This window comes from Pantherophis guttatus, chromosome 8 (genome assembly GCF_059756535.1).
Source record: "Pantherophis guttatus breed Tessera chromosome 8, ASM5975653v1, whole genome shotgun sequence".
In the NCBI taxonomy this organism is placed as follows: Eukaryota; Metazoa; Chordata; class Lepidosauria; order Squamata; family Colubridae; genus Pantherophis; species Pantherophis guttatus.
In genome coordinates this window covers 20379099-20390316 of record NC_142070.1, presented here as the reverse complement: position 1 = coordinate 20390316, position 11218 = coordinate 20379099, and the positions used below count along the sequence as shown (strand labels likewise).

Below are 11218 nucleotides of genomic sequence, written 5' to 3'. Positions count from 1 at the left end.
ACTTTGTCCTCAAATTAGATATTTAAAGTTTAGATTATTTTGGAATTTCTTTGAGGTGCTGACAACTGTCCTTCCATTTTTATAACTGGTTCTTCTCTTTTAGGATGATGAATGGTTTGAATTTAAAAAAAAACAAACAAACGGTATGCCACCTTGAATTATTTTGTGATTGGGCATCTTATAAATTGAATGAATGTAGGAATGAAAGAATAAAAACAATACGTTCCCACACATTTCTGTGTCACTTTGGTTGGTCATAATAAAGGCATTGATAAATTTAGATTTTGCCATTTATTTCTTTTGTGGATTAGCATAGTTGGGAGGGGGTTTTGTCTCTGGATTAAATCATAAATCTAGAGCCCCCAATACACAAAGTAGCATAATTTCTATTCCCTTTTGGAAAACCAAGGTCCATGATCATTAGCAAACGATAGGCAATAAACAATAAAATATTCTCACCCCTGGTTTAGAGGTTGGCCCTCCTGGAAGATCGGTTCATTGCTAAAATATTACAGCCCTCGCCTGTCTGTCCCTAATTGATAAGTCTGATAATCGAGTGTGCAAAACTTTCTAGCTAATGTATCTGCAATAGGAAGAGGGGAGTTAGCATATTCTAAGTAATCTGTTTATAACAGGAAGAGGGGAGCAGCCCTTTTTCCATGCTGTCCTCCTTCAGAATGGTAGGTGTTCTTTGATAAGGCTATCGTGTGACCTTCAAGGAGTTTTAGGGCAAGGATCTGAGCCAAGAATGAGAGGCCTAAAAGCAACATGAAGGTTTTTCAAAAAAATTGGATTTCTGTAGCTAAAACTAGCTATAGTCCTACACGGGTGGGCTTCAAAAATTTTAGCAAGGGGTTCTCTGCCTGTTTGCTGGGTGGGTGTGGCCATGGTGGCCATGGCCTAGTCAGCCTCCTGCACCCAGGGGGGGGGGTCGTTTCTGCCCTCCCCGGGCTCCAGAGGCTTTTGTCGAGCCTCCGGAAGGGTGAAAACGGCCTTCCCCGGCTCCGGAGACCCTCCGGAGGCTTCCTGAACTTCTGGACTCCTGAATTTCACTCTCCCAGAGCCTCTGCATGCACCCTGCACTTACCTGCATCCAAAACAGGCCATATGGGGACTCTTGAGAGGGGCAGGGTGGGGTAGGTGGGGCCAGCCAGGAGTGGAATTCGGGACTTCTCCAAACTGCACAGAATCTTAGCCAGAGGTTCTCCCGAACCCCTGCAAACCCCCAGCAGGCCACCCCTGGCCCTACATCACCTTTATGCCCATCCTTTCTGCTTTCTTCCTCTTCTTTCTATCTTCAGAACTGTTCTACCTTCCTCTTCTCCTAGCTTCTCTTCCCTTTTCTCCTTTGCTTGCCAGCCACTTACTTGGCTTCCCCTCACAGCTTCCCCTCCAAAATTTTCCACCTGACACTTGGCTTTTTGTGGCTTTTCTCTCTTCTTGCATCCAGGCCTAGCAATCCTTTTCTATTCCTACAAAACCTCCTAAATACCCTGTTTCCCTGAAAATAAGACCCAACCGGAAAATAAGTCCTAGCATGATTTTTCAGAATGCACGTAATATAAGCCCTACCCCCAAAATAAGCCCCAGTTAAGATTGTCAGCCAGATGGATGCATTTAGTACCGTATTTCCCCCAAAATAAGGCCTAATGAGTCTTTTGGAGCAAAAAAGTATTTTGGTCTTATTTTCGAGGAAACACGGTATATTTTTGCAGAATAGCAAATAGAAAGCTATTTGGTCCCCAGTTTCTTTTTCATACTCCTTTCGAACCTTCTCCTGCAGGGAATTTCTAAGAAGGCCTTTAAATCTTTACATTCTGTAATTTGACTTTTTTTTTAAATGCTAATAGCTACACCCAACTGGGGGAAAGGTCTCAATTCACACACTTTAACAAGTTGTTGCCAAGATGGCAATTATGTCAGATCATGAATTGATGCCAGAGTGAATTTTTTTTAATGAATGTTCCTGGGGCGAGAGGATAGGTTACCTGAAAGGAATTTGCTCCATAATCTAAGGCAATACAGGTAGATTCTTAATTGCAAAGCACAACACGTTCACTTCAACCCAGCTTTGGCTTTCAGCTTTCAGTTAGCAGAACATAACTGGTGGGGCTTGAAAATAAGTAATTCAATCCACAAACAGGACTAATGTATTTTATTCTGTTCCAGATCTGGAGTTTATTTATTCTTGCAAGTATATGGAACTGGATAAATGAGGAAATTCAATTTTTTTTTTCCTCCCCACTCCTTTGTCTGAAAACAATTCATTCTCCTTCAATAGACACAAACAAAACTCTCATACAGGAGACGGTTGGTGTTTTCACTGTCTTGGGAGATTAGACTTCCTCCATTTCACATGGAATGGTCCTGAAGATTCAGATTATGCTATCATACAATTATCAGTTGCAGGATGCATAAAATGAAATGAATTTGCCTAGTATAATCCTGAGCAGAGGTAAGGGAGGATCTGAGTTTAAACTGCCATGTTAAGTTGCCATTGAGGACCTGTATACTGCATGGGTCAAAAAGAGGGCTGTGAAAATATCCAGGGATGGGCTGCTGGTGGTTCGCAAGGGTTCGGGAGAACCTCTAGCTAAAATTCTGTGCGGTTCAGAAAACCCACAAATCCCACTCCTGGCTGGCCCTGCCCACCCTGCCCCTCCCAGGAGTCCCCATGCAGCCCATTTAGGATGCAGGTAAATGCAGGGTGCACATGGAGGCTCGGGAAGGGTGAAAAACAGGCCTACTGGAAGTTCGGGAAGGCCGATAACAGGCCCGTTTCCGGCCTCCAGAGGGCCTCCGGAGCCTGGAGAGGCTGTTTTTGCCCTCCCAGAGACTTGAGGAAAGCCTCCGAAGCACAGGGAGGGCAAAAATACCTCCCCACCATGGTGCAGGTGGCCGACTAGGCCACGCTCACCCAGCAACCGGGCAGAGAACCCCTTGCTAAAATTTTTGAAGCCCATTGCTGAAAATATCTACAGACCCCTCACATCCTGGATATAAATAGTTTCAACTTCTACCCTCAAAATGATACTATAAGGCACTGCACACCAGAACAAGTAGGCACAAGGACAGTTTTTCCCCCCATGTCATCACTCTGCTAAACAACTAATTCCCACAACACTGTCAAACTATTTAGTAAGACTGAATTAATATTATTCTTCTCATCTTTCCTATTACCTATCTCCTTTTCTACTTATGACTATAACTTTGTTATTTGTATCTTTACTATTTATATTGTTTAATTTAGTTTCCTAGTGCAGTTTATGTTGATTCTATCAATAAGTTTATGTTTATGTTTATGTTCTATAAACAAGTTTATTGTTTATGATGAATGTATTTTTATGATGATTATGGTCATGATTTATCACTTTATATCTTTTATGTACAATGAGAGCTTCTGCATCGATGACAAATTCCTTGTGTGTCCACTCACACCTGGCCAATAAAGAATTCTATTCTAATTCAAATCTATATTGTATCTACCCAAAATACTCATCTACACATACACACACACACACATTTTTCTTAGAACTCAGAACCGTATAAAATTCACATGTATAAGCAGACACAAACATGCCATGCATGGGGATTTTAAATTGCCACTTCTTATCTTGCATGAGCAAATGCCATGCCATCTTCTTAGTATTATTCATTTACTAGTACCCGGTTTCCCTGAAAATAAGACCCAACCGGAAAATAAGCCCTAGCATGATTTTTTCAGGATGCTCGTAATATAAGCCCTACCCCCAAAATAAGCCCCAGTTAAGATCGTCAGCCAGACTGAGGCATTTAGTACTGTATTTCCCCCAGAATAAGACCTAACTGGAAAATAAGCCATAATGCGTCTCTTGGTAAAAATTAATATAAGACCCGATCTTATTTTGGGGGAAACACAGTAGGTATATATCTGGAGAAGAACTAGACATGGTAGACCACTACATATACCTTGGCCAATGGATCTCAATGGAAGCTGATACAATAAAGGAAATTGAATGGCGTGTTAAATAGCAACAGCACTTAGACTTATATATCGCTTCACAGTGCTTTATAGCCCTCTCTATTGCCCCCAACAATCTGGGTCCCCATTTTACTGACCTTGGAAGGATGGAAGGCTGAGTTTGAGCCGGTGAGATTTGAACTGCCAAACTTCTGGCAGCCGGCAGTCAGCAGAAGTAGCCTGCAGTATTGCACTCTAACCACTGCGCCATCACGGTTCTAAACGAAATGTGGTTGGCAGGCATTCGGCAGGCTAAGCATAATTTTGAAGAACAACCTCCCTCTATGCCTGAAAAGTTTTCGATCAGTGTGTGCTACTTGTTCTAACATATGCCAGTGAAACATGGATACTAATCTCACAATAGATACAAAAGCTATGAATGGTGCAAAGATACGTGCTCGGCATTACAAGACAAGATAGAAAGACCTGCACATGGATTAGAGAACGAACAAAGGTACACAATATCATCAAGAGAGTAAAAGAATTGAAATGGAAATGGGCTGGTCACATAGCAAGAAGAACTGATGGCAGGTGGACCAAGGCAGTCATAGAATGGATCCCACTTGATAAAAAGCATTCACGAAAGAGATCTAAAACAGTAACAGAGTTGGAAGGGATCTTGGAGGTCATCGTCCAACCCCCTGCTCACATAGGAGACTTGTATTTGGGATTCAAACCGCTGAACTGCCGACCTTTCTGATCGACAAGCTCAGTGTCTTAGCCGCTGAGCCACCTAGTCAGGCATCAACAAGATGGATTGACGACATCAGCAAGTATTGTGGGCCCAATTGGCAAAAGAAAGCTCAGGACCGTATTGGTTGGAAATATGCAGAAGAGGCCTTCATCCTGTATTGGATAGACAATGGCTAAAATGATGATGAAGATACAGTATTTAAGAGTCCCTTTGATATAGTGGTTACGACTTCAGGCTAGAAGCCAGGAGACTGTGAGTTCTAGACTGACCTTTGTCCAGTCACTTTCTCCCAGCCCTAAGAAGGAGGCAATGGCAAACTACTTCTGATAAACCTTGCCAAGAAAACTGCACAGACTTGTCCAGGCAGTTGTCAAGATACTTTTAGATTTTAATTGCAGGCATTGCAAACAAGTTTATTCTGTGTTTGGTAAGATACTTTATCATAAATGGATATTTGCATTAAAACATTTCATACAAAACCTACCGTATGTAGCCTATTTTAACTTGGCTCTCAAGTGCTTATTTTGCTGCTTCTTATGGCAGAACAGTCTTTTGACAACCACAAGTTCTTGTTAATTGAACTACGAAACTTTATACAAACTTTCTAATGTAAAATATTTGGCTCAGCCAACAAGGAACTCATAGTCTAAATATTTAGTGAAATATCCTGATAGATTGTTGTTTCCATCAAAGAGGAAAAATATGTTACATATGATCTTGCATTTTAAAGCCCTTTTATTCTTTGAAACCATAAGCAAAACAAAGTTAAACAATTGATGTGACATTTTAAAAGAATGCAATGAGTAATAGAAGGTTCCATAACAACTGATCTGTGAATAAATGAGCTAAACACTATATCGTAAATACTATTGAAATCAAGTCTATCCCACATTATAAGGCCTGCTGAAAAATCCATATCAGCATTGACAAATTGAAACTGAGTTTTCAACAGCTGGTTTATAGATTGTATTAAGTTGTTGGGTTTTTTTTAATCAAAAGTGGCTACGTTCATACACGTATTAAAACAAATAACAACTTAGAAACGGCAAACTTGGATTTACACAGTATCCTAAGCTCAAAATAAACACGATGCCTTAGGGCCTCGTGTAATATGAATTTGGTCACTGAAATCTAATTCAGAATATATAAATCACTTTCTTGTAGAGCCTTGATTCAAAGCTATTTGCCAAATGCAGACAAAAAATTTTTTGCCCCTCTTTGAAAGTTCTTCCTGCAGACTGTTCATTCTATCTATAAACTTCTCCATTATAAGGGCCAGCTAATCAGAATTTCAATCAGAATAGAGCTGAAAGGGAGAATGGAGGTCTTCCAGTCTGACGCCCTGCTCAAACAGGAGACCCTATACCAGTGATGGCGAACCTTTTCGGCACCGAATGCCCAAACCGGAACACGCGCCTGCACGCACATGCACGCCGGAGCCCGGAAATTGAAAGATCAGCTGGCCAGTGCGCATGTGTGCACCAGCCACCTGATCAAGTTTCTGATGCGCACATGCGCGCCGGCCAGTTGGGCTTCGGGTTTCCGGGGCTCCAGCACGTGCAAAGATTAGCTGGCCAGCGCGCATGCGCACACCAGAAACCAGAAGAGCAGCTGGCAATGGCACACATACCCACAGAGAGGGCTCTGAGTGCCACCTCTGGCACGCATGCCGTAGGTGTGCCATCACGGCCCTATACCATTTCAGACAGGTAGCTGTCCAGTCTCTTCTTAAAAACCTCCAGTGATGAAGCACCCACAATGTGTGAAGGCAACTTCTGTTCCACTGGTTAATTGTCCTCACTGTTAGGAAGTTTCTCCTTAATTCTAGGTTGCTTCTCTCCTTGATTAGTTTCCATCCATTGTTTCTTGTGTTGCCTTCTGGTGCTTTGGAAAATAAGTTTATCCCCTCCTCTCAAATATTGGAATACTGCTATCATGTCTCCCCTAGTCCTTCTTTTCTCTATGGACTGAATTTGTTTATTTGTTAGTTTCTTAGGTCTATAGTATCCCACTTTGCATGTACTAGGAAGAGAAAAGTCTTTAATTGAAGACTAAAATTTGATTGTAAAGAGTAAAAAGATCTATTATGAGATTGTCACCAACACTGGTTGATACCTGGCAACACACAAAGCAGTTAGCAAGATACGCAACGTATTTGCTACTAGGACAGTGCTGCCTTTATAATCCTTCTAATTGCTATGGATATGTTTACCATGAATACACATTTGTCCCTCAATGCTAATTAAATTATTTATACACTGTCATTAAGGGGATAAATGCCTGGCGATAAATTATGACGAAACCATTTAAGATTCTTCTTAAATGCCCAAAAGCATGTTTCTGCCACGAACCCTGCTTTCAGTTTCCTGGAACTTGTTGATGGACTAGAAGTCCTCTTAAAATGAAATGTTCACTCACCGCAGAAAAACCGCGTAGTAGCATGGAAACGCAGACAATTACTGGTCCATGTTTTACAGCTGCTAATAAATATAGAGCAGATAGGCACAACAATAAAGAACTAAATGAGACTAACCATCATCCGTCTCCAAAACAAGTGTGCATTTGCTATTTTTGACCAACCGTCCACTTGCAAGCAATCTACAAATATGGCATAAGAAGTTAATGCAACATCCTGTAATAGGGATAGGTAATATGATGCCAGAAGACAAAAGCTGGCCTTACACATTTCTAATGCCTTCTGTCCACCTTCCTGTCCCCACCTGGTTTTATATACCAAACATTCTGTTAATTAAATAATAACAGATACACAGTAGAGCAGGGGTGTCAAACTCTATTTCATTGAGGGCACATCAGGGTTGTGCTTGACCTTGGAGGACTGGGGAGGGCATAGGGTGTAGCCATGATGGGTGTGACACGGGACTCGTGTCAGGGGCACATGTGGTGGCCAAGTGCTAAGGCCGGATTTCCCTGAGACCCTCACTCATTCTCATTATAATCTCTCCCCTTCCTTCCTTCCTTCCTTCCTTCCTTCCTTCCTTCCTTCCTTCCTTTTCTTCTTTTTCCCTCCCTCTGCATTCTCCTTTCTTCTTCCTTCCCCTCTTTTGTTATTTTTCCTTCCTTGCTCTCTTCCCATCTTTCCTTCTTTTTCTTTGTCTTTCCTCTTTCTTTTTCTCCTTTCCTGTCCCTTCTTGGGTGCTCAAATGCAAAAAGGGAAACATTTCTCCTTTTGTTTTGCAAAAATGCCCCATTTTTGACCTGGCTGGCCTCCCGCAGCCCTTTGCCAACAAAAATGGAACTCTATTTTCACTGACACAGGGCTGTAGGAGGCCATCATGGTGCAGGGTGGCCGTGTGTGGTCCCCTGGCTCCATTTTTACTAGCAGAGGCACCGTGGGCTGGTCCTTTGCTGTTTACAGGCTGGCCCCATGGGCCAGATCTAAGCACCACACTGGCTGGATCCGGACTGTGGGCCTTGAGTTTGACCCCTGCAGTAGAGGATCACCTATAGCAGTGATGGCTAACCTTTTTGCCATCGCGTGCCAGAAGAGCGGGAGTGGGTGGGGGAGGTTTGCACATGCATGTGCCCACACCCATAATTTTATGCGCCCTCCCCTGCCCTGCACATGTGTGCGTAACCCTCCCTCCCCCCTCCGCTTCTGCCATATGATGGCCCGGTAGGCCTGTTTTTCTTTCTTACCTGGCTCCCGATCCTCTCTATACATCTGGGAAGGGCGAAAACAGCCTTTCCCACTCCCTCGGAGGCCCTCTGGAGGCCTGAAAGGGCCCATTTCCCAACTCCTGGTGGGATAGGAAGTGACGTTTTTTGCTGTCCCCAGCCTCCAGAGCCTCTCTTTCAGGACTCTGGAGGGCCTCCAAGGAAGTGGGAAAGGCTGTTTTCGCCCTCCGCAGATACACAGAGAGGATCTGGAGCCAGGTAAGAAAGAAAAACAGGCCTCCCCCCGGAGGCAGGAAACAGCCTGTTTCCCTACTTCTGGTGGGCCCAGAAGGCCCAAAAATCAGTTAGCTGGTGCGCACATGCACACCAGAGCTGAGCTGGCATGCCCACTGATATGGCTACGCATGCCACCTGTGGCACACATGCCATAGGTTCGCCATCACGGACCTATAGAATCTGTACTGCTCTCTATTCTTCATCTGGAAACCTGCTGAGTCATGTCAGAAAAATGTGTAAAAGTAAACCAGGCTGGTAAGGAGTGATGGGAGGCCATATCATCTATCCTTGTTCTATGACTATCTGGGCTCACCGTAGCAGATACTTTATGAGGAATTATAAGCCTCCGTCACAAGTGACCCATTTTGTCACTATCCACAATAATCTTTCAACATTAGCCCATGGTCTCAAATATTTGCCTACCTTTGAACTGGCAAAATTTGTTCAAGACAATCATTATATCCTTCATAATAGTTCTGACTCCATGGTCACAAACAAAACTTAATTAACAACCATATTCAGCAAGAGGGGAAAAAAGGACAAATCTGAATAGGCAATCAGATGAGAATGAGCATCTTATCAGCAATAGTACACAGCACAGCACAGAATAATACACTTCAGTGGTTAGATCGGATTCTAATAAAAATAAATTAGTATTGACAGAGCAAAACAAAAGAGGCATGAATGGAGAGACTAGACTATTTATTGCATTAAGATCTAACTACTTCAACATGATGTTACTCTGCAATCAATCTTTTACCAAAGAATTAACGCATAGAACCGCTTAATAATAATAATGAAAATACTGTAATATCACTCTAATAATTTTACCAGCTTTGAACACTTATTGTTTACAAAATATTCATATGGAATATAATTATTACACCATTGCATATATGCTACAAATTTCTTGTTAAAAATTTAAATGCTGCAAAAATCAACAAATCCTCCTTCTGGAACAAAAGGACCTCTTGACAAATGATATGTTCCAGCAATGTTTACAACAAATATTTAATGGCATTCAGTACAGCAGGAAACCATTATTTTCTTTGTATTTATTCAGCCCATATCTCATGCCATTATAATTATGTATATATTAGACAAAGTGCTTCTCAAATGATAGAATGAGTTAAAGAAAAACCAATAAATCCCTTGGCAAACACTGCAGATATTTGAAATGAGGGCTTAAATTGTAGGGTTGACCATGAAAGCTCTGAAACCTTCACAAAAAACATAAACAGCCCACAGGCAAAGTTATAAGCAGGTTTAAATATCCATATTGCTTGTTCACCCTCATAAAGAGGATTCATTCATGTCCATTATTTTCAAAGGTTTTCAAATAATTTAAGAAAAAAGTTTATGAGAGTTCAACAACTACACCCCTGAATCTATCACAACTCTTTTCACCTCAATATTCCAATCCTAGTTTGCCCTGTGAACTGATGTTCTTTGGCCTATACAGATAATCCTTGATTTATGACCACAATTGAGCCCAAGATTTCTGTTGCTAAGCAAAGCTGTGGTTAAATGAGTTGCACCCCATTTTACAACCTTTTTTTGCCACAGTTGTTAAGTGAATCACTGACGTTGTTAAATTAGTAACCCAGTCATTAAGTGAATCTGACTTTCCCCATTGACTTTGCTTATCAGAAGCTAGCTAGGAAGGTTACAAATGCTGATCACATGACTCCAGGACAGTGCAACTGTCATAAATACATGCCAGTTTCCAAATGTTCAAATTTTGATCACGTGACTATGGGAATGCTGCAACAGGCCTAAGGGTGAAAACGGTCATAAGTCATTTTTTCAGTGCTGTTGTAACTTTGAATAGTCACTAAACAAATGGTTGTAAATTGAGGTTAGAATAGAATAGAATAAGAGTTGGAAGGGACCTTGGAGGTCTTCTAGTCCAACCCCCTGCTTAGGCAGGAAACCCTACACCACTTCAGACAAATAGTTATCCAACCTCTTCTTTAAAACTTCCAGTGTTGGAGCATTCACAACTTCTGCAGGCAAGTTGTTCCTCTGATTAATTGTTCTAACTTGTCAGGAAATTTCTCCTTAGTTCTAAGTTGCTTCTCTCCTTGATTAGTTTCCACCCATTGCTTCTTGTCCTGCCCTCTTGTGCTTTGGAGAATAGCTTGACTCCCTCTTCTTTGTGGCAGCCCCTGAGATATTGGAATACTGCTATCATGTCTCCCCTAGTCCTTCTTTTCATTAAACGAGACATACCCAGTTCCTGTAACCGTTCTTCATATGTTTTAGTCTCCAGTCCCCTAATCATCTTTGTTGCTCTTCCCTGCACTGTTTCTAGAGTCTCCACATCTTTTTTACATCATGGCGACCAAAACTGGATGCAGTATTCCAAGTGTGGCCTTACCAATGCATTATAAAGTGGTATTAACACTTCATGTGATCTTGATTCTATCCCTCTGTTTATGCAGCCTAGAACTGTGTTGGCTACCTTTATTTAGGCTTACCTTTATTACATTTCTGGGGTGTTTCTTAAATACCAATCATGGACTGGAATTCCAAAGTCCAGTTCATGACCATTTTGAGGCATTTTGAAGTAAAAGTCACGTCTTAAATGGTTAAATCTTAATATAGTTTTG

At 41.8% G+C, this 11218-nt stretch overlaps 1 long non-coding RNA gene across 1 annotated transcript in view; it reads right to left on the bottom strand.

Annotated features, from left to right (window-relative positions):
* The window catches only part of LOC148112558 (uncharacterized), a 53553-nt gene that overhangs the window by 41023 nt on the left and 1312 nt on the right, over window positions 1-11218 (bottom strand). The gene's annotated exons all lie outside the window — the stretch shown is intronic.